We start from the raw sequence: 24,764 nt of genomic DNA, 5'->3' as shown, positions 1-24,764 counted from the left end.
CAGAATTGTGGCAGGATTCAAATCTGGGTCCCCGGAGCATTACCCTGGGGTCTCTGGATTACCAATCTAGAGGCAATACCACTACATCACCACCTCCTGGAGAAAAGCAATTTTACTTTCATGTTACTGTAAACATATTCTCATCAGCAGATCATTTGTATAGCAGGTCCATCTATTGCTGTAAATAATTGAATAAATATAATGCCAGTGTTTTCTGGTTTTCTGCTGTCCCTTTCCCGCTAATCCTGACAAGAGCATTTACCTAATTACTACATTTCCAGAAACTGATTGTTCAAGCAAGTTACATGCTGAAAAGGAACATCTCATACATTACCATTACAGGTTATTGCAGAAAATTTTATTATAAACTCGTGGTAATGTTGTTCCATTCAATTTTGCGGTTAGTGAACTGTGCAGTGAAATATAGACAAGGTGAATTATTTACATTTACTGTGGATTCCACTCACTGAATTTCATGCTCAATAACAAAAGCCATCGTAAAATATTACAGCCTAAAATTTCTGGGTTAGAAGTGATATTAATATTAAGCTGTGAATTTAACTTTTGAAGGCCCAGGAGTTTCTGATGGGCCAATTTATGCCAGGGTTCCAGCTGGAGATGTGTACTGGCAAACACTCTGCTCTGTTTCAACAAGTGTATGACCACATACTGGCAGGCTCAGAATGGGATGATGTCACCTGCTCTAAATATTATGACTTCTGCCTCTGTACTTGCTCTTGAGAGTTTGCCATTGTTTAAAAGGGATGATGTGCCAGGGCCTGTTTGTCAAGGCGGAAATGTTTGGTTAAAGAGATACTGCTGAATTGAGAGTGCTTTTGGAGAATTTTGGCCGTATCCTGGGACCCACTGCAGATATTGCAAAATGTTTTCACACTTATATTCAGGAAGCCTTCACCCACATTTTGTATTGCCCTTGGCATGCATTCTATTTCATGAGAATTACTGAGCTGGGATCTGAGGGCTGCACACTGGGCTTCCCAATGGGAATCCCACTTTATACGATCTTTGTGCTGCAGGAAGATAAGCATCAGAGGCTGTGGAAGCAGCAAGATCAATTGGAGAGTACCAAAGGAGTGTCAGACGATCTCAGCGTCAGGGTTGAGGATGTACAGACCCAGTCTGCAGCTTAGTCTTGTTGCTGTGGAGAAGTTCTATTTGTTGCTGAAATCAGATCTGGAACTAAGATCCACAGCACAGATGGCTCTCACTGTAGCACAGAAAGTGCTTAACTTTTATTTCACAGGTTCATCTCAGGGAACAACAGGTTGCTTTTGACTCAACAGCTAGTTTAATGGAAGTTTAATGCTGTAACCCATGCCCATCAGGAAATTAAATGAGATTCCCCAATGTCATTTCAGCTCCAGGGTATCACTGCAGGAGTTCCTCAGGGTGGTGTCCAAGGTCCAGCCATCTTCAGCTGCTCGTCAATGACCTTCCGTCCAGCATAAGGTCAGAAGTGGGGATGTTCGCTGATGATTGCACAATGTTCAGCACCAATCGCAACTCCTCAGATACTGAAGCAGTCCATGTCCAAATGCAGCAAGACCTGGACAACATTCAGGCTTGGGATGATAAGTGGCAAGTAACATTCAAGTGCCAGGCAATGACCATCTCCAACAAGGGAGAATCCAGCCATTGTCCCTTAATGTTCAATGGCATTACCATCACCGAATCCTCCACTATCAACATCCTGGGGGTTACCATTGACCAGAAACTGAACTGGACTAGCCATATAAATACTATGGCTCCAAGAGCAAGTCAAAGGCTAGGAATCCTGTGACGTGTAACTCACTTCCTGACTCCCCAAAGCCTGTCCAACAACCACAAGGCACAAGTCAGGAATGTGAAGGAATACCCCCCACTTGCCTGGATGAGTGCAGCTCCCACAACACTCAAGAAGCTTGACACCATCCAGGTTGAAGCCGCCTGCTTGGTTGGCACCACATCCACAAAAATTTACTCCCTCTGCCACCCACACAGAGTAGCAGCAGTGTGTACTATCTACAAGATGCACTGCAGGAATTCACCAAGGCTCCTTCGACAGCACCTTCCAAACCCACGACCAACTAGAAGGAAAAGGGCAGCAGGTAGACGGGACTTACTTCCTCATAGCACTGTGGGTGTACCTAAACCACATGGACTGCAGCGGCTCAAGAAGGCAGCTCACCACCACCTTCTCAAGGGCAACTAGGGATCGGCAATAAATGTTGGCCCAGGCAGTGAAGCCCACATCTCGTGAATGAATTTAAAAAAATCACTAAGGCCTTTGCAACCATCAAACTGAGAATGGTTTCATTCTGTTAGCCTTCTCACATCCTAGCCCTAGTACGGAAAATACTCTTCTTCTTTCACGGGATATAGGTGTCGCTGATTGCCCATCCCTAATTGCCATTGAGAATGTGGTGATGAGTCGCCTTCTTGAACCGCTGCAGTCCATGTGGTATAGTTACACCTACAATGCTTTTGGGAAGAGAGTTCTATGTTTTTGACCCAGCAACAGTGAAGGAACTACAATATAGTTCCAAGTCAGGATGGTGAGTGGCTTGGAGGGGAACTTACAGGTGGTGATGTATCCATGCATCTACTGCCCCTGTTTGTCCAGGTGGTATAGTTTGTGGGTTTGAAAGATGCTGTTGAAGGAGCCTTGCCGAACTGCTATAGTGCAGACTGTCCAACCTTTTTGAATGAGAGAGAAAAACAAGGAAACAGGATCAGATGAACGGAAATTTATTCTGTTATAAATCCAAGTAACAAAAATCTGTATCTTTATGAACCAGCTTCATTGAAGAGCCTAACTCATGGAATAAAAGGGACAGTAGCAATGTGGATACAAAATTGGTTGAAAAATAGGAAGCATAGGTTAATCATCAATGGATATCTTTTGGGCTGGGGGAAGGTTTGCAGTGGAGTTCCCCAGCGGTTGCTATTGGGACCCTTGCTTTTCCTGATATACTAATGACCTAGATCTTGCTGTGCAAGGGACAATTTCAATGGATGATACAAAGCTTGGGCGTGTTGTAAACTGTGAGGAGGACAGTGTAGAACTTCATAAGGACATAGAGAAGTTGGTGGACTGGGCAGATAGATGGCAGATGAAGTTTAATGCGGAGAAGTGTGAGGTGATGCATTTTGGTAGAAAGAACATGGGCAGAAAATATAAAGTAAGGGATGAAATTTTGAAAGGAGTGCAGGAGCAGAAAGACCTGGGTGTATATGTGCATATTGACGTGGCAGGACAGGTGAAGAGAGCAATTAATAAAGTATATAGCATCCTGAGCTTTATTCATAGGGGCCTAAAGTTCAAGAGCAAGGAGGTTATGCTGAATTTATATAAGACACTCATTAGACCTCAGCTAGAATATTGTGTATAGTTCTGGGCGCCACATTATAGGAAGGATGTGAACACATTGGAGAGAGTGCTGAAGAGTTTTACAAGAATTGCTCCAGGGATGAGAAACTTCAAATATGAAGATAGATTGGAGAGGTTGGGACTGTTCTCCTTGGAGAGAAGAAGGCTAAGAGGATATTTGATAGAGATGTTCAAAATCATAAGGGGGCTGGACAGAGTAGATAGGGAGAAGATATTCCCGCTTTTAAAAGGATCAAGAATGAGAGGGCACAGATTTAAAGTGATTTGCAAAAGAAGCAAATGTGACATGAGAAAAAACATTTTCACATGAGTGGTTTGGGTCGGGAACGCATTGCTTGGAAGTATGGTGGAGGCAGGTTCAACTGAGGAATTCAAGAGGGCATTAGATGATTATTTGAATAGAAACAATGTGCAAGGGTATGGGGAAAAGGCAGGGCAATGGCACTAAGTCATAATGCTCACTTGGAGTGTTGGTGCAGACACGAAGGGCTGAATGGATACCTTCTGTGCTGTTAAAATTCTGTGATTCTGTGATTTTGTGATTCATCAGCTTATCTTCTTTGCACCAAATTAAATACTGATAATATTTGGCATTGTTTTTGCTTGTGCAAGAAGTCAAAGCTCATCTGTACACTTGATGTGGTGCCACAGAGTATTCCGGACAGACTCCTATCTGTCAGGAGTGATCCTGATTTTGTCCATCCTTTTCACGTCAGACCACTTTTCAATTATTTCCTCACTCATGGGCGTCTCTATTTGCCCTCCCCACATCACCCCTCTTCCGGGTTTCTCCAGCCAGTGGGCCTCTCTCTGCCCTCACCCCGCCCACTGCTTCCCCATGCCGACCTGCATTTCTCCAGTCCCTGGCCAGTGACCTCTCTCTGCCCTCACACCACCTACCCCCACTCCACCTCATGGCCCGCGTTTCTCCAGTCCCCAGCTGCTACTTACCTTCCCAATGCTTGCTGGCCATCCAATCACAGGCTATTTTCTCCCCGCCTTTGCTGCTCACCAGTGAGCAGCCTTTTTCAAATCCATTAAGCTGTTCTGCTGTGTATCTTGGACAATGCTTGGCAGACAACATACACAGGTGTGTTGGGTCAGATTCTGGCCCGTGGGCTGCCGATTGGACAAGCTGCTGTGGAACATCTTGTAGATGGTACGCACTGTTGCCACTTTGCACTGGTGGTGCAGGGAATGAATGTTGAACGTGGTGGATGGGACACCAATCAAGCAGGCCGCTTTATTGTCCTGGATGGTGTTGAGTTTCTTGAATGTTATTGGAGCTGCCCTCATCTAGGCAAGTGAGAGTATTCCAAAGCACTCCTGACTTGTGCCTTGTAGATGGTGGGCAGGCTTTGAGGAGTCAGGGGATGAGTTACCCTCTACAGAATTCCCAGCCTCTGACCTGCTCTTGTGGCCACATTATTTATATGGCTGGTCCAGTTCAGTTCCTGGTCAATGGTAATCCCCAGGATGTTGATAGTGGGGGATTCAGTGATGGTTATGCCATTGCATGTCAAGGGGTGATGGTTAGATTCTCTCTTGTTTAACATGGTCATCACCTAGCACTTGTGTGGTATGAATGTCACTTGCCACTTGTCAGCACCCACCATCCCCCACTTAATTTATTTTATTCCTATCATAAACAATTTTCCATTGCTAAAGGCACAAATCCTTTATGTGCTTTTGATGCTCTTAAGATGAATTTTTAAATCTTCCTCAGTTTTCTTTCATTATTTGCTAACAGTGTTGCTGCCTCTGTATGACAAAATGTCTTCATGCAAAGAAATAAATATAATTTCAATTGATTGAGAAGAACATTTTGAACCATTAAGTAAAATTTGGGCTTTAGCCATGTGGCTGGTTTCAACACGGTTTCCTATTTCAATGCTTGTTGATAGTCGGAAAGATGCCAACAGCATAGGCTAAGATACCAATTTCCAGTAGTCAATGATGAAGGGTGGGTAAATGGAAATAACTGCTTCTTGCAAATCCTAGTTTAATAAGCTGAGTGGATTTCTCCCTTCCAAAGGAACCTAAAATCTATACAAAAGAAATTTCTTGCCAGCCAATGAAATGTAACTCTTAATGTCCCAGACATTACAAATAAATGGGTTGACAATGTGGTCCTGGTGAAGAGCTACTAGGATTGCTGCTTTGTAGGCACCCCATGTGCCTGCGCGGAAATGAGCTGAACTTGCACAACATTGCTGGTTGCTTCATTTCAATACTTCGGTGGTGGTCTTGATGTATAGTGCACGACTCATTGTGTACACAATGCCAGTTTGAGGCCAGAGCATCAGATCAGCCAGTGAGAGGAAGCTAGTTGCCTGCTAATTTTACGCATGAGGTCCACATTGCAGAATAGGCTGGTGGAAGCCAGAGAAATGGTGGGTGTGGTAAAGTGAAGCACCCTGTCCCTTTAAGAGAATGCAAGTGTACTAATCATGTGACAGCACTGATGAATCACCATACAGTGCAAGCAACTGCGAACTAAGTCTAATTCTGAAGGTTTCTGAGTGAGCACGTATGATCTGGTGCTCTGTTCTATGTCTCAATAAACCATCATTGTCTTTTCTTACATCAGCCTCTCCCTGTTATTGATTGCAAGCATGCAATAGGAAGGCATGCAGTTAGAGTTTGGTTGGCCAACAAACTCATTTACTCAAGACATAAAAGTGGGGCAAGACACAGGTGGCCCTATGTAAAGGAGAGGGCTAGTCTGGATCACAAATTGTCCCTGCTCTCACAGGCATCCCCTGATAGGTTTGTAATGGTGTTCAGATGTTTCACTTGCAATATTCAGAAGCTTTCTAACTTGAATATTTCCTAAGACCTTAACGACAATTGTGCATCTCATGAGCACAGATTCCAAGTATTACAATTGTTCGGCAACCGTATTGGGGTCTACAGGGTATTTTGGGGTGTGCTAGATGAGATCAGTTGTGCAGGAGGCCACAGGTTTCCACGCCTGATAATACAACCCATCTCCCACCACACTGTCAACCCTGATGTATGTGATCAACATATGTGTTTTCTAATGGCTTCCATACAGAGCATTAGATGGCATTCTGTTGTTATAACAGCTGGGCCCGTCTAATATCAGGCCAACGGCCATGTGAATGTTAACAGTTTTAAAATATTTATTTGCATATGGAACTTTATGCTGTAAAATGTAGGGGTGAATATTAACATGCAATGAGTTTCTGTTGAGTTGATTTCCTGGCCACCGCAGACGGCGGCAATATGCATCAATTTTAGCCACTGGTTATCATCAATTGTACAGTATAGGGGGCATGGCATTTATTGGTTATATTATTGGACTAGTAATCCAGAAGCCTGGGCTAATAATCCAGAGAACATAAATTCAAATCTCACCATGACAATTTGATAACTCATATCCAGTTTTAAAAGTGGGAATTAATAAATATGGCACCTTTTGCAACTTCAGGACATTTCAAAGCACTTTACGGCTGATGAAGTACTTTCCCTGCCCCCCACCACAGGTATAACGTACGAAATGCAACCATCAATTCGCACACAGCTAGTTCCAACAAATAACAATGTGATAATAACCAGATAATCTGTTTTTATGACGTTGATTGAAGGATAAATTTGGATAGGACCTCAGGGACAACTTTCCTCCTCCTTGAAATGTGTGATGGGGTCTTTTACATGCAACATAAAAAGCAGACAGCCCCAGTTTAACATCTCATCTGAAAGACAGCACCTGGGACAGTGCAGCACTCTCACAGTACTTCACTGGAGTATTAGGTTGATTTTTGTGCTCAAGCATCTGAGGTGCTGCAACAACAACCTCTATCTATATGGAACCTTTTAACTTAATAAAGTATCACAGGCAATTCAAAAGGAGCGTTATCTAATGAAAGTTGATGCCAATCCACAAAGAAAATATTAGATCAGCTGACCAAAAACTTCATCATAGAGGTACGCTTTAAGGAGTGTCTTAAAGGAGAAAAGAGAGGTAGAGAGGTGGAGAAGTACAGGAAGAAATTCGACAGCATAGTGCCAAGGTAGCTAAATGTACAACTGCTTATGGTGGAGCAAGAGGCTAGAATATAGATGAGTGCAGATATTTCAGAGGACTGTGGGCTGATGGCTTCAGCAATAGGAAAGGGCAAGGTTAAGGAGAGATTGGAAAACAAGGATGAGAATTATAAAATTGAGGCATTGCTTAAATAGGAGTTAATGTTGGTCAATGAGCAGAGAGGTGGAACTTAGTGTGAGTAAGGGCACAGGCTACAGCATTTTGGATGATCTCATGTTTGTGGATGGTAGAAAGTGTCTACCATCCAGGAATGCATTGGAACAGTCAAGTTTAAAGGTTTCAAATGCATGGATGAGGATTTCAACAGCAGATGACCTTACAGGGGTTGAAGTTGGGCAATGTTATGGAGTTGGAAATAGACAGTCTTAGAGATGGCATGGAAATGAGGTTGAAACCTCATCTCATGGTCAAGTATGACACCAAGGTTGTGAACCATCTTCAGCTGCTTTATCAATGACCTTCCCTCCATCATAAGGTCCACCATAAGTGGGGATGTTAACTGATGATTGCACATGTTCAGCACCATCCTTGACTCATGAGATACTGAAGCATTCCATGTCCATATGCAACAAGATGTGGACAATATCCAGGCTTGAGCTGAAAAGTGGAAAGTCACATTTATGCCATGCAAGTGCCAGGCAATGACCATCTCCGACAAGAGAGAATCTAACCACTTCCCCTTGATATTCAACATCCTGGGGGTTACCATTGACCAGAAACTGAACTGGACAAGCCACACAAATACTTTGGCTACAAGTGTAGGTCAGAGGCTGGAATTCTACAGAGGGTAACTCATCTCCTGATTCCCCAAAGCCTGCCCAGCATTAGCAGGGCACAAATCAGGAGTGTGATGGAATACACATCACTTGGCTGGATGATAGCAGCTCCAACAACATTCAAGAAGCTCAACAGTATCCAGGACAGAGCAGCCTATTTGATTGGCACCCCATCCACAACCTCACATTTATTCCCTCCACCACCAATGCACAATAGCTGCAGTGTGTACCATCTACAAGATGCACTGCAGGAATTCACCAAGACAGCGCCTTCCAAATCCGCGACTTCTACCACCTAAAAGGACAAGGGTAACAGATGCATGGGAACACCACCACCTGCAAGTTCCCCTCCAAGCCACAAATCTTCCTGACTTGGAACTATATCACTGCTTCTTCATTGTCGCTGGTTCAAAATTGTTGAACTCCCTTCCTACACCACATAGATTGCCGCGTTTTATGAAGGCAGCTCACCACCACCTTCTCAAAGGCAATTAGGGATGGGCAATAAATGCTGGCCTAACCAGCGACCCTCACATCCCACAAAAGAATAACAAAAGAGAACAGCCTGGTTCAGTCTCAGAAAGTCACCAAGATGATGGATGTAGTCCATGGTTAGGGAACTGAGTTAGTATTGGGAACTGAAGGCAATGGCTTCAGTCTTCCTGATATTTAACTGGGGTAAATCTGTGCTCATCCAGCGCTGGATATCAGGTAAGCAGTCTGATAATTTAATAACAGTGGAGGAGTCAAGGGCGGTGGTGTTGTCAGTCTACCTAGAAATATTGAAAATTTAAAGCACAGTAGGAGACCATTTATGACATGTGAAACTGAGTGTGTGTTTTCAGATAACATCACTGAGGGATAGCACATAGATGAGAAAATGAATGGGTGAAAGGTAGATCTTTATACAACAGTTGAGGTAATGCTGTAGCATGGACTGAAATACCTTAAGTGACAACATAACTGATTAATTTTGAGCTGCATATTAAAACAGTTATGTCCGTTATGCTGTGAGAACCTAAATAAGACACAATCAGATTAATTCAAATTGGCCACTACTGAATTTGTAGCTTGATCTTTGTGGGAACATATGGATTATGGAAGTGAAAATATAGTAAAGGTCAATTCATCTGTGAAGCAAGCACTTAACAGAAAATCAGTCCAAAATGTTTTGTGTGCTGCATTCCTACAGGCAAGATATAGGCAATAAAATGACTAAGAACGTGTAATTATAAGGGATCAGGAAATATTACATTTGTGCCAATACCTATCTTATCAAGACACTAACAGGATGGGCCTCATTAAGGAAACCTTGAAACTTCTTCTGATTTCATGGGGGCTATCATTGTGGTAAGTGGAGCAAGGAGTCTTGAAATAGTATGAAGATATACTTGTGTAATGCTCATCAACCATGTGGAATGTTTGGGGATCATGTAACAGTTAAAAAGAGCATTTTGAAACAGTTCACAGGGACTCTGTCCATGTTGGGTGACAATGCCTTTGACCACTCACAGAGCTGACCATGCAGGGAGTAAACAATCTCTGATTGCCACAGGTTTTGAATACATGTACAGAGTGGTATAAAAAAGGTGTAACTTTGCTTTGTTCCTGGCTGTAGTTATGACTACAGCTGGTGTTAGTTGCTGCACAAACCAAATCCTAGAGGGAAACTTTGCTAATGGGCTATCCTTTTTTTTGTATTCTGAAAACGAGAAGAAGGTACAGCAGTAAGAGGTCCAGTAACACTTTTGGGATTTTATGAATTAAAAGTAAAAGCTTTATTTACAAGAATAAAAGAAAAAAATAGGCACACAGGATTCTATTTGCACAATTAAGGTTAGTCCAACAAAACATTACCCCCAAAAGGCTGTTCACTTGGTCAGATCCACAAGTAAACACATCCCAAACAACATTCCCTTATAGATTTTTAACTATAAAAAATCTGGTAATTTGCCCAAGGCATACTGCTGTAGCTTCAATAAAGGCAACCACATGACCTGTAATTTTCTTCACTCTGCTATGAAAATCTACACTTCAGGATACAACTGCATTTTGCATTCCATGGCTTTTCTGACTTGACTGGATGGCTGATTCAAATGGCATCTCCTCCTACCCCAGAGCTAATAGCTCCCAACTCAGCTCCAGCTGCTACCTCAACAGCTCAAACAGCTTTGCTACTGTAAGCTCTCCACAGTAGCTCGAAAGTACCTTGTTCCCTTTCATCTCAGATTCCATTGTTTTCACACCTCTTTGAAACTCAAACCCTTCCAAATCTAAGATCTTTCATGCTTCCATCTTGTCTTTGCTTTCGGGTCAATAAAATATGATTTCCCGCTTCAGCACTGTAATGGGGTGGAAACCCATTTGGTGGTATTCAAACTGGCAGTTCTGGGGAAGATGGGCACCAATTACCAGTTATTGGAAAAGGTGACCATGAAGCACAGGTTGTTGTAAAACCCAACTGGCACACTACTGGCCCTTTAGAAAATGAAGCTTGCTGTTCTTACTTAATTTGCCCTATAAGTGACTACCATCTGGTTTGCCCTATAAGTGATAATGAAAATGCATTAAAAAACAGTTAAATCCAGAGGTGAAGTGTCTGAGTGATTGCATGAGAATAGTGACAACACAATCAGAGAGCAGATATTATTCAGAGAGATCAATTTCATAGTTCACTATCGAGAATGCTTTCATATGCTGAGTTTTAAGATATAAATAAACAACAAACTACTGAAAAGCTCCTGTGTGCCTACCTTTGGTGATAGACCCTTGTAATAAACTTGGTGTAATGGACAGATTTCGTGTTAGGAACAGTAAGCTTTATTTACAGAGCTCCTGATGAAACTACATACTTGAACAAGGCTAGAAAGCTTAGGGCTGATTATTCTGTACAGTCGTATTATCCCCAAACAATATGAAGGGTTTTACTTACAACACTACATTCGTCCCCCTTTAATTTTGTTTTATATCTCTTATTTATAAGAATAACTTAATCCATAACATATACAGTTCTTGCAATTATAGATGAAGTCTCTGAGGTGGTTTTCTGATTTGGGGAGAGTGATGTAGCTCTACGACTGAAGATTCTTCCACTGGATCAACTTGACCAAGAACTGTGGCATCAGGGACATCCTTAGACAATGGCAGTTCAGGATTATTTACTTCAACAGAGACATTAGATATGTCTATTCTATGTTTATCTGGCACTTCAGGGATCAAAGGTTTGACTTCAATTTTAGGGGGAGTAACTGGTTGCTGGAGTGTCTCTCTACATCTTAGATGATCCACATCTTTCTGAACAATTGGTTTTCCACTTCCATTTGGTATAAGGGTCCTGTTTCGGAGACAATTATACCAGGAACCCATCTAGGTCCAGTTCCAAAATTTTGCGCAAAAAATGTCTCTCCTGAAGTAAATTTTTGATCTTTACTGTGACTATCATAATTCACTTTCTGACTATTCTGATTCTTCTCCACCTTCCCCTCTAAGTTAGGTAATACCAGCCTCAAAGGCAGTGTTTCATTAGCAACCCAAATGGTATTGAATGAACGTAGTTGGATGAGGAGTCATGCAATAGTCGAGAAGAAATCTTGAAATTCATGCTTCTAATGTTCCTTCAAGTAATTTCTTCACGCCTGTTTTAAATGTTTGTACTGCTCTTCCTGCTAACCCATTGGATGAGGGGTGATATGTTGTGTTTTGACATGTTTAATCCCATTCAATTTCATAAATCTCTGGAATTCTGTACTAGTGAAAGCAGTGCCATTATCCAAAGCCATGGGCAGAATTTTTTGTGCCCGCTGGCCGCGGGTGTGATGGATTCCATGCGCGGACAATAGGACGCGATTGGTTTCAGGAAGGCAGGAAGGCAAGTCCCGATCTTCCGCTCAGCTCACCAATGCTGGGCCATGTTTCCCACCAATGGTCATCGGGGAGCTCATTGTAATAAATCAGCATATCATTAAAAGGCCATCCCACCAGTCTATTGGCCCCATGCTGGATCGTCTGTCCATGTTGGCAGGAAAGCATGCCGACGTGTTTCACAACAGCACACAGGTGACATGCACTTGGCAGCCTTCACTTTGGGGGAACTGAGGTGAGTGAGCAGCATCGTTTTTCACAGCTCATCAGGGTCGCCTGTTGCTTTGCAGGCATCAGGGGTGCCGGGGGGGCCTGGGTGAAGCGCCGCCCTAACTTGGAGGTGACTGTTTTCCAGAGGGGTGGTGTCTGTGGGCAACTGCTACCCTGCCACGGAGGTGGCTGTTGCTATTGTCAGTGGTGGGGGATTTAGGGCAGCAACTGCTACCCTGGCATTGGATCCTGCACACAAGCTGCTGGGGGGAAGGGTAGGTGAGGGAAGTGGCCACGCAGAAGGGACACCTGTATAAACTGACCATTCCTCTGCAACTGAGACACCTTAGGCGCAGCCACATTGATATGACTGGGGCCGGGCTCCTAGGCTGCCTACCCATGCAAGCAACGCTAAGGCTAAATTGCCACCAATCACTCCAGGCCTTACCCCCTGTAACCGCCACCAACCCCCCCACAAAGCACAGATTGCGAGTCCACGATTTACTTTACTGGACTGCAGGGCAGTTGGGCTGCACACGTTGTACAATCTCCTCACCAACGCTGGCCATGCAGCAGTTACTGTTGGAGGCAATCACAATCCCTTGTAATCTCAGCATCTTGGTTAGGAACGGTTTCCCCCATGTCAGGCTGACAGGGCAGCCACGCAGTGCACTCATCTGTTGCCACCTGAGGGGTAGTCAGCACTCTCCAGGAATTGTTAACGGGTGGTCACACAGGGCCAGGAAAGGTGCTAAGCACACCCATGATAATCACGTCTCTCTCTCCCTTTCATGCTGCAGGAGGATCACATCAGGAGTATGGAGCCTGGTGACCTAGCTGTATGCCTAATAGCTGACAGAGAGTGGAGAAGACGGAGGAGAGAGCGACTGAGGCACCTGGCCGCTCAAAGGCAGGAGCAGCAACCTCAGCAAGAGGTGGCTGCTGGGGCTTCCGCACATGCTGCCCAGGAGCGACAGTGGTTGGTCGGTGCCTTGTGATATCTAGGGTCTATAGACACCGTCTGTCATTACTGCAGGTGACTGAGAACATGTGTCGTCGATGAGTGCACATTTCTAGGGACCTGGTCGCTCAGGTCTGCCACTTACTGCAGGATTTGGCTCCAAGGACACATGGAGAGAAGCCAGTGCCAGCAGCTGTGAAAGTGACCATAGTGCTCAATTTCTATGCCAGTGGCTCTTTTCAGGGCTTCACAGGTGACCTCTGTGGGATATCATAAGCCACCACCCACAATTGCATCCATGAGGTCACGGATGCCATCTTCTCCATGGCACACAACTTTGTGTATTTTGCCCAGGACCGGGACAGCTAGGATGCATCTTGGGATCAGGTGCAGGGTGCAATCAACTGCACTCATATGGTGCTCAGATCTCCTTCACTGCACATGGGACTACATCAACTTCAAGGGATTCCACTCACTGAACGTGCAGCTGGTATGTGCCGACCAGAAACACATCCTGCAGGTGTATGTACAGTTTTCAGGGAGTGTGCATGACGCCTACATCTTAAATCACTTGCAGATCCTTGCGGTCTTCCAGGATCCACAGAAGCTGCAGGGATGGCTCCTTGGGGGCAAGCGCTACCCCCAGAGGCCGTGGCTGAATACACCCATATGGCGACTTCAGACTGCAGCAGAACGACAGCATGATGAGGCTCATGCCGCAGCTCACAACTTGATGCAGCAGACCATCACCTGAAGGTGAGGTTCCAGTGCCTGGACTGGTCTGATGGAGCCCTGCAATGCAGTCCGCAGGGCATGTCACACATCGGTGTCATCTGCTGTGCCCTTTACAACCTGGTGCTCCAATGGGGAGACGAGCTGGCTGAGGAGGAGATGGAGGAGCTGCACGTCTCCTTGATGAGGAGGATGATGATGGGGATGAGGGTGAGGAGGTCCTTGGAGGCGATGATGATGGGGATGAGTCCCTCGCACTGGCCAGACAAGGCAGACGTGTTCCGGAGGCCCTCATAGCTGCTAGATTTGTGGAGCATGATGTCCCCATAGATCCTCAAATCACGTTTGTGAATGTTTTACTCCAGTCTGGCTGATGGCAGCGAAATATATTCTGTGAGAATGCTGCTGTCATGGAGGAACAGTGGAGACCCTAATAGTCGCTCAATTGCAGGAGGTTGATGGCGACATCCAGTGAGGGCACTCCAGTGATCTTCACATGGCCTCTGAGAATGTCTGACTCCGGTCTGGCCGAGGGCCGTTTGCTCAGACTCCGTGATCAGGGTCGTATCATAGAGACGCAGCCAAGAAACTTTAGAAGCATTTGGTGCTGTGTCTGCCTTCAGCACATGAGCTCATCAGTGGTCACAGATGCTGAAGACATGGGGGCCAGCTCCTTTTTAAAGCTGCTGAGAGCACATTGAGAGAATGAGAGAACTCTTTGGCACCTGCTCACTACATTCTAGCAGCAATGACAAGCACTGCCGAGGTGCAGCCATCAGTAATGTTTCCAAGGAGTGTGAGGCTAGACCATCACTTTGGTCTGAATGCTGCACAGAGCACAGGGAAGAGGCCCTGGACTGAGAGACCTGCCTTTATCTTGTGCAGAAAGGTTTCACACTTGAGTGACAAGAACAATGCTCATCAGAACAAGAAGCCAAAGGCAGGGAGACATTCTTGGGAGTCTATTGACAATTGTGAACATTATGTAGAAGTGATTAATGCCCAGGCTGTGTAACTAATTCTCCTTAACTGCCCCAACTCTGCTGCTACGTCTTGGTGCTCCCTGGACATCCAAGCAGAGGTGGAGGCAGCCTGCTGGCTGTGACACCCTGTCTGTGATGACTTTGGCAGGCGTACTCTTGAGGATGAGACTTGGAGGGCCCTGGACTGCTTACAGGGTCCTGCTTTGTGGCAGTGGCACACGCCCCAGCTTGTGAAGCTGGAGATGCTGGGGTCACAGGAAGAGGGGATTCGGAAGGGCCGGTCACTCTCGGAGTCACCTGGGTAGATGGGCCCGGAGCGTATACTTGCAGATTCTCCTCCCTATGGTTGCACGCAGGCTCCTGGCTGACTCCTTGAGGGGAAGGTCTAGCTGGAGTGAGACTGAGCTGCCCAGCACCCCTCTCGCATACACACTGTTCTAGGCCAACCATGGCATCAGTGATGGAGTTGAGCCCGTGCAGCAATGCAGGAGCAACCTCCTGGACCAAGGTCTCCATGGCAGCTACCAGCCTATCAGTGTTAACCTGAGTGCATTGGCATGCCGACACTATCACCTCAGCCTAGAATGGACTCCTCCATCATGCCTAGCAATCTGAGGATTGCAGCGGACAGCCCTTCCTGTTGTTCCTTAGCTTGCCTTTGTCGCTCCAGCAACTGTGGCATGACCAAGTCCAGAGTCTTGACATCTGACTTGGACTCAGCAATTTTTTGGCCTCCAGCAGTCCTCCAAATGCTGGTGGCATGGGAAGTCCCTGCTGGCTGTGGATCAGACAGTATGATGTGCTCATGTGATCCCGTGTCTATCTAAAGCTAGGTCCCACCGAGGTGTGTGTCTCTGCACTGGTGGAGAGTGAGCGCTTTGATGGAACTTTGAGGAGGGTGCCTTCAGATTCCTCTTCAGAGTTTCTTTGGGTCTTGATTGGAGGCCCTGGGTCATGGACTCTGTCGGCTCTTTAGCAGATGTGCCTGCAAAAGCAAGGGGAGATAATTAGTGCATGGCAGTAGCCTGTGAAAGAGGGCACATCACTCATGGCATTGTTGTCTGATGTATGTTGCACTGCTGGATCCTTACTTAGTAGAGCAGCGCTGACCTCAATGTCAGCACAGGTCCAGTCCAGATACTCCCCTACTAGCTGGATGGCTCTTTTTCAAAGTCTGTGAGGACCTTGATTTCGGACATTTCGCCACTGGTCTGTGACCTCTCTCTCTTGTTGTGTGTCAGCATGTCCTGCATGGATAGAGATGGAGAAAGTGTAAGCAGGATGCCTGATGATGATAAATGTGCCTGGCCTATGCAGGTAGTGAGTGGTCCCATGGATGGATTGAGGACAATGAAAGTGTACGTGCAGGAGTGAATGATTTTGTCCCTTGAACTGGCAGTGAGTGAGGGCCTTGTGGGTGTGTGATGGGTTTGTGAGTGTGTGAGTTGAGAGTGATGAAAAGAGTGACTTATCCTGAAGGATCAGAGGAGATCATTCATCCTTTTGCAGCACTGGGCGGCTGCCCTCTTCTGAAGGGTGTTGGCACTGACCATCACTGCCAATAACTCCCAAGCCAGATTGGTCACGTTGCTGCCCATCCTGCAGCCAGAGCAGGGTACAGGACATCCTGGCAGGCCCCCAGCAGTCGCTCAAGGCACCCGATATTAAACTGGGGTCTGTGTCTTTTCTCCTTTGCTGGCCATGTCTACCGGGCAGCGGTGGTGAGCTGGTAGCGATTAGCAGTGTGCTGGCGGCAGCCTTTAAAACATGGCGGCCAGTGTGATGCAGATGGGTGATAGCGGGAGGGTGAATGAGAGCCCGCCTGCCATGGAAACAGCACCTTTCCCAGGAATGCATGAATCATGTGGCAGGTTTGGGATGATACAGCGTGAAAACCTGCCATTGCCGTTGGCTGGTAGGGTGCCGTTTTGCAAATTTGGGAAAATTCCACCCAATATCTTCTGTTAGGCCATGTACACTAAATTGGCACAGCTTTTCAATAGTTGCATATGATGTAGGTCCTCTCACTTCAAACACATCCATCCTCTTAGAATGCGCATCGATGATCACTAAAAGCATGGTACCTAAAAGTGGACCTACATAGTCTATATGTAGTCTAGCCCAGCATCGATCAGGCCACTCCCACAGATGCAGTGGAGCTGAAATGGGCAACGTCTGTTGTTGCTGACACTGGAGACAGTGTTTATGCATTTTTTCTGGCATATTCATTTTTGAAATGCCTGGATGTATACTTTCTCTTTCTTGTGAAGGGACGACAGTTCTTGCTCCCCACAACAAGATTCAATCTTGACAACTTAATTCAGTTTTACAGGCACAGAATGGTTTTAACTCTTCAGAGATTTGTGCATTTTACCATCCTTGCAATACCTGTTCTTAGCCTCCTGATAAAATTGGATCCCGGTTTGTCCAATTCTTTATCTGCTTCGCACAGGCCGGTGAGGAGTCCAGGGACTTCAACACAAGTACAACGTCTTGAGGCACTGGAGCCTGTGAAATGCTATCTGGCAAAGGAAGATGACTGAGAGCATCTGCATTTTCTATACGCACACTCGGTTAGTGTAGGATCCGAAATCCCCTCCAACAGGGAAATTTGTGGAACATAATTTCAAACTCATGGACATGTTTTGACCTCATGATTGGAAATACAAATTTCAAAAAGATAATATGCAGACAGCAGTACATGGCTGGGCAGCAAGGGGTTAATTTGGACATTTAGTGAAAACACAGTAACTCATCAAAAGAGTTTGGACATTGACTAATACAATCAAGTCGCCTGATTACCCAATACAAAACAGTCAAATAATTATTCAACCACCATAGACAATGGTACTGGAATAAATTCATTCAAACCTTCATTGACTTTGGAGCCAGGTGCTGTTACTGTGCTGTTGTTGTGCCACCTCAAATAGCAGGAGAATTGCGCATACAATGAGAACTGATAATATTCATCTGGATACATCTTCCATGGAAAAACCTATGTTGTTTCAACAGCAGGAGCTGATGACATTTGTCTGGACTTTGTTTGGAATCAACTAAATGAACATTGGAACAACAGAACATATGTTTTGACATGTCTGAGTTAAATTATTATAAAAGCTGAGCTTTTATCTGAGTCCCTGGGCTGCAGTAGGAAGAAAAGTTGAGTTTGGTCACCTCAACTCAGGCCTACAGTCAACACCAGACATATCAGCCATGTTGGGGATTATAAGTTTCAGCCATATTGTGGCGATATTGGCCTGAAGGTTTTGGGCTGCAGTCGGAAGAAGGCTGGAGTTTGGCCACCCTGACTCAGGCCTACAGTCAACACCGGACAGATCAGCTGTGCCGGGGGTTGCAAGTATTTTCAGCCTATCGTATATTTGGTGAAGTTTTGGGGCAGTACCCTTGTAGCTTGTTTTTTGCCGATACCTTGTATCAGCCATATCTTGGTGATATTGGGCTGAGGGTTTTTTTCTTCAGGTTTCAGGATAGGATGTGATGTTTTGCCAGTGTTTTTGTAAGATTTAACCGAGTGGTGGTGACTTTGTGTTGGGTACAGTGAATAGGTTGTTTTAAATTTGAGGTTTTGTACTGTGGGGTTGCGGTTGATTCAATAAAGCAATTATGAATTATCAGATGAAACTTGTCTCGCTGGTCATTATGTTCAAGCCATACACTTGTAAATCTGGTGTCATGAACTTGAGTGTGAGGAGGATCTCTGGGGGAAAAGGAAAACCCTTACAGAATTGGCGACCATGACAGGACACCGGTAGGTGATGTGGCTGAACAGACGGCACGGTAGGGTATGTGGGGGAGGAAAAGTGATCCTCCCATGACAATGGAAATGAGGTTACAGAAGTATAGCTTCTGATATACACGCAAGGGTTCTTTTACCATTCACACAACATTTTAACCATACTGTGGGCATATCGAGTGAGAAGATAAAGCCATGTGAGGCTTGGTTAAAGGAAATGACTAATTCAGAGGATCCATTAGGATGGGTCGAGGGGTGGACTGAGTCATCCCAAAGGCGAAAGAAGATAGAAAAAGCAGTGTGGTTGTATGGATATGACCATCAACACCGTAATGATGAATGTGAAAATATTACATTCAGACAAGAAGTAGAGATCCTGAGGAAACAACCCTCAGATAGGGAAGCAGCAGTTAATCGTTTGATGAAGTAGAAGTGTTCAAGGCTTTTCAGGGGTCAGAGATTATAAGATGCAGGGCACACAAGGAAATTTGGAACTTAAAAGGGAAAATGGGCAGGCAACAGGTACTGGTCCCTGCTCAGTTGAGAAGAGATGAGCTCCTCTGTCAGTGAGACCATGGTCCAGCTGTTTGCGTAAGGTTGAGATATATGAGGAACTTTGGGGTCATGGAAAATGGTTAGGAGAAAGTAAGAAATTAAGTTGATATGCCCACAGTATAGTTAAAACGCTGTGTGAATGGTAAAAGAACTCTTGTGTGTATATGAGTAGATTCAGTTTCTGTCTGTGTGTTCTAATAGGTCTTCTTGTTTGAATTTGTGAGTCTGTGCTCCAGTGCTTGTCAATGAGTGGATGTTGAAAATGTTAAATCCAATTATAAAAACAAAAAACTGCGGATGCTGGAAATCCAAAACAAAAACCGAATTACTTGGAAAAACTCAGCAGGTCTGGCAGCATCGGCGGAGAAGAAGAGTTGACGTTTCGAGTCCTCGTGTTCTGTTGAAGGGTCATGAGGACTCGAAACATCAACTCTTTTCTTCTCCACCGATGCTGCCAGACCTGCTGAGTTTATCCAGGTAATTCTGTTTTTGTTTCAAATCCAATTATGTTGCAAGTTTGTGCTGAGTGAGAGAGAGAGACTGGGTCCTTTGTCTCTTTGATTTCTGTGTGTGTCTGTAAACCAGTGACTACATCAATTAAAGGTTGCTTAACTCCTTGTGGCCTGTTTTCGTATGTGGTTTTAAAACTGTTGGTTGTTTAATATGTTTCAAAAGTTGTAATATTGTGAGAGAATTTGTGTGATAAAAATTTTGCATGGATGAGTACGTTTTAAAATTTCTCCTGAAACTGTGATATCTTTTCTTAAGAGAGAGGTGTAATTAGTGAAATAAAATCTTCACTGTTTGAACCTGGAGTCATGATTACTGGCCAGAATCATGGGCCTGAACATTTCAGTCGGTGGGTGGGCTCGGTGTGAGCGGTCAGGAACCTGACTGCCACCCGCGATCGTGTGCACACTGCGATTAAGGCCTGCCCAGTGTAATGTGCATCTCCCGAGATCAGCGGGAAGGGGCAGGCGGGGGTGGGAGGCCAATGTCCAATGGATCCAATGGCGACCTGGCGGCCTATTCAAAAAGGGCGCAGGCAGCCATCCTTAGGCTGCCATTGACTTTGCTCATCAGCAATGGAGACTGTCATTGGCAAGCAGGGCAGGCGGAAGGGTAGGTCGGCGGGGCAGTTGGCCTCGAGGTTTTCCGATGTGAGCCCCGCTGCCCTCCTCGAGGAGATGGCGGCAAACTGGGATATCCTTGTCCCAAGGGACTGGAGGAGGAGGCACCCACACCTAACCAAACATGCCTGGGAGGAGGTGGCATCACAGGTCAGCTCCCATGATGTGTTGAGGCGCACATGGGGGCAGTGCTGCAACCAATTTAATGACATCCTGCGATTGGGAAGGGTGAGTACTATGTTGACATCGGTCACTTAACACAGCAGTTAGGTGGGCCCCCACTACCCTCACCCCGCACCTCAGAGTTCTTAAAGTGTGAGTGGCAAATGCCATGGAGGCAGCATCTGGGCAAGGGGTCAGTCCTGGCTGCTTGGAATGTGTGTTTTGCGGCTCCATGGTCACGAATCGGCTGAGCTCTATGAGGTGTTCCTCAGATGAGGGTGGCCAGGCTGCAATGGCAATGCAGTTACAGGGTGGGCTAATCAATGCTCCTCTCTCCTTTTAGAAGAAGACAGCACCCAATAATGCAGAGAGGCTGCCGACTGGCGGAGGGCAGCCCCACCTTCTAACCCTTACCAGATACGAGCAGGAGGCACTGAAGCTGAAGAAGCGCCATGCGCCTAGATCAACCGACCATGGCGAGGTGCCACTGGGAGCTAAGAGTGTCGTGCACTGATGTCAGAATGTCTGTCAGTGCAAATATTCCACTGTTGTCTGTATATTGATTTCAGTATCCTGCATGGAATCCCCATTGATAATGGAAAGACGAGGTTGCCCTAATCTTGGCGCCAGGCATGCACATTAACAGTGTAACTACTTCAACTGTCCTTGTTCTTCTTTCCAGGCTCACCAGAGCACTCTCAGTCTCAGGAGCTTGAAGGACTGCCACTCACCACTGAGGGCACAGATGATCTGAACGCACCAGCTTCACACCCTCTCAGCCAGGCAGGCATCAATGCAGATACCAGCACCTCGGTGGGAATAAGACCTAGTATCTTGATGCACAGCAGTGAGGGCACTTCACACTCGCTGGAGGTGCAGGCAGAGGCAGAAAATGCCCAGGGCACTGATAGTCGGAGGACTTCTGGGGAATAGGAACATGCTCAGTCAGTGGCTGATGATGTACCTCTGGAGTCGTCCCTGAGGCAGCAGATGCTGGAAATCCAGCAGAGTGTGCAGGAGGATCTGGTGGAGACACATGAAGGAATATGTGCCACGCTTTCCATGGTGGAGGAGTCCATGCAGAGCATGAACAATGCAATGACCCTCATGGCCAAGCGCATTGCCTCCTCCATGGAGAGAGTGGCAACTCTCATGGAGAGGCTTCTGCAGGAGAACAATCAGGGCTCACACTGGCAATGACATCAGGTGATCACTGTCAATGTGGGAAATAGATTGGGCACCCAGTATCTCAGCTCGGTGCCCAACCATCAATGATGAGCAGGGAGGTTCAAAGTGACCTGATAATAGTGCACGAGCTGCTTGTCATGTCTGCAAGTTCCTCTCAGGGCACTCTGGTTGATGGCAACAGCTCCTCAGGCCCTCTGCCAGTGACCGTGGCATCCGATGAGGCTGCAGCGACTGGGGAGATGCTAGCCGTGCCACTGGCCACTCCCTCCCAGTCGGGGCCAGCGCAGGCTCCACTAGCCAGGAGACGCCCGCCAAGGTCATCAAGGCCAACAGGACAGCAGAGTGAGCAGGCTGTCTCCAATGCCAGTGCCAGCGAGGGGGGAGCACCTAGATGTAGCACCCGCAAACATAAAAGTAAACATAAAGCATCTTTGGCGCACCACACGCCTATCACTGGTGTTTTTCTTTTGCCCCATGTTTAAGTTATTGTTAAGTTGGTGTGATGTTGAACACCTTTTCACTTATTTGATTTATGTATGCCAAGCTGCAAAGCAGTAAATGTCTTTCTTCTCAACAAGCCTCTGGGTTCTTCATTAGTTCTGCAGGTGAAGGGGAGCCCATGGGGTTATGAGTGACTTCTTTGTCAATGAGCTTTATTGAAATGGCACACAGTACATGTTGTTGACCAAGCAAATGTTGCTCTCAGGTATCGAGTGTGGAGTCGGCAGCTCTGGCATGTAGTAGTGGTTCATCTTTGGTAGGCTAGCTGTAGGAGTGTTGGATCAAAGCCTCTCGGGAATCCCTGCCTCCCTGGAGGCTGCCCAGGTCAGCATCTATCCCCTCAGTGTTCTCCAGAGCATGCTCATCCTAGGACTCAATACTGGATTCTTTACCTGTTGCCAGAGCAGCTGCATCAACATCTTCCTCCACTGTGTCCCCCCTTTCCAGCACCAGATTGTGGAGAGCGCAGCATGCAACCACTATCATTGACACACAATCTGGACGGCATTGCAGTGCGCCCCCTGAGCGGTCCCAACATTGGAAGCACATCTTGAGAAGAACGATGGTCCTCTCTACCACAGCCTTTGTGGAAGCTCCTGTTGTACCGCTGCTCAGCCTCTGTTCTTGGATGGTGGAGAGGCGTCATGAGCCACCTTCTGAGGGGCTAGCCCTTCTCACCCAGCAGCCATCCATCCAGCCAAGTTGGAGCACTGAAGAGCCTCGGCACCTGGGAGTGTCTGGGGATGTAGGTGTCATGGGAACTGCCTGGGTACCTTGCACAGACTTGTAGAATCAGCATCCTGTGATCACGCACTATCTGCACTTTCATGGAGTGGAAGCCCTTCCTGTTGACGAAGACACTGGGCTCACCCGCTGGCGCCTTGATGGCCACATGTGTACAGTCTATTGTACCCTGGACATGGGGGAACTCAGCAATCACTGTGAAGCCTCTGTCTCACTCTGCCTGGCTGGCCTTGTCTGTGAGGTAGTGAATGAAAGTCAATGCACGCCTGAACAGAGCATCTGTCACCAGCTTGACACAACTGTGGACAACTGATTGGGAGGCTCCACAAAGGACACAACACCGACCCTTGGAAGGAGCCGGAGGCATAGAAGTTGAGGGCTACTGTGACATTCAGCGCCACTGGCATGGGGTGTCCATCCATACAGTTGGAGCTGATCTCAGGGCCAATCATCTGACAGATGGAGATCACGATCTCCCTCGCGAGGTGGAGCCTCTTTCAGCAGTGCACCTCAGACATATTGAGGTAGCTGCATTGCCAACTATAAACCCTGGCAGCAGGATAGTGGCATCTTCTGTGGTTCCTTCCGCTTTGGACTTCCTCTTGGCCCTGCGCCCCTTGTGCCTGTGCCTGTCCTCCCACAGGTCCCTCCCCTGGAGGCTGAATAGGGACACCTGGCCTCTTCCCCCTCTGGCCCTCTCTTCCTCCTCAGAGGAGCTGCCTCCAGCAGAGACCATAATCCCCATTCCCAGGGTAAGGGAAAGCTGTCTGATACCTGGAAGATCCCAAGTGTTATGACTCCTCCGGAGTCCTGAACTGAAGCCTGTTATTTCTGTCCAAGCAGCTCTGAAGTGATAGGAAGTTGTCCTATTCACACAAGCAAGTAGCAGTAAATAATAATCCAAAGTTCAAACAACTCACATTAGCGAGCCCACTCACCCTTCTTATCCTGACTGTGGATGAGGTTTTTGAAAATGTGGCCTACCCGCCAGCCTGTTGCTCCCGTGCAATGCACTGAAAATCACACAAGCTGTGAAAAATTGATTTCAATTGCTGCCTCAAGGGCCTTAACTGGTCTATTAATTAATGGCAGGCACGCCTCTGAACTCAGTGCAACTGCCTTCTGAAATATTGCGATGGCGCGCTGTGATGTCAGGATGCATGCCCAATGTCATCACGTGTTATTTTATGCGCAATGCATGTCGGGCCTGACCCCGCACACCAACTGTAAAATCCTGCCCATGATTCCAGGTTATTTTGATAAACATGTGGGAATTTTAATCCAGATACGAATTCACATATGTGAGAGCAAGGTAGCTTCAAAGTTTGGTAGGACTGATTGGAATCTGGGATATCTGAAGTGATCATGGCTAATCATAGTTGGGTTGGTTTTGGGTTAGAGACTTGTTACAAAGTTTAGGGATTTGGGAATTTTGTCCCTAAAAAAGGGAAAATTTTGAGATTGGTTACTGCTAATTGGAACTTGAGTTCAGGCTGTCTAAAGTAGGGGAAATATAAATGAGAGCCTGGAATTTTAAACAACTGGAAGAGTAATTTAAATTACTGTCTGAGGAGAATGTTAAGAAATCTGAGCAAGTGTGTCAAAGATATCATGAGAATTCAAAATGTAGAAACAGTTTCTGTTTTTTAAAAATGTATTTGTATTGGGCTTTACAAAATTTTTAAGTTTCCCAATTGTCAAATATGTTTGGACAAATTAACCCATTTTTTCCCGAGCAAAATGG

This window comes from Carcharodon carcharias, chromosome 5 (assembly GCF_017639515.1).
Source record: "Carcharodon carcharias isolate sCarCar2 chromosome 5, sCarCar2.pri, whole genome shotgun sequence".
Lineage (NCBI taxonomy): Eukaryota > Metazoa > Chordata > Chondrichthyes > Lamniformes > Lamnidae > Carcharodon > Carcharodon carcharias.
Note: the sequence above shows the minus strand (reverse complement) of the source record.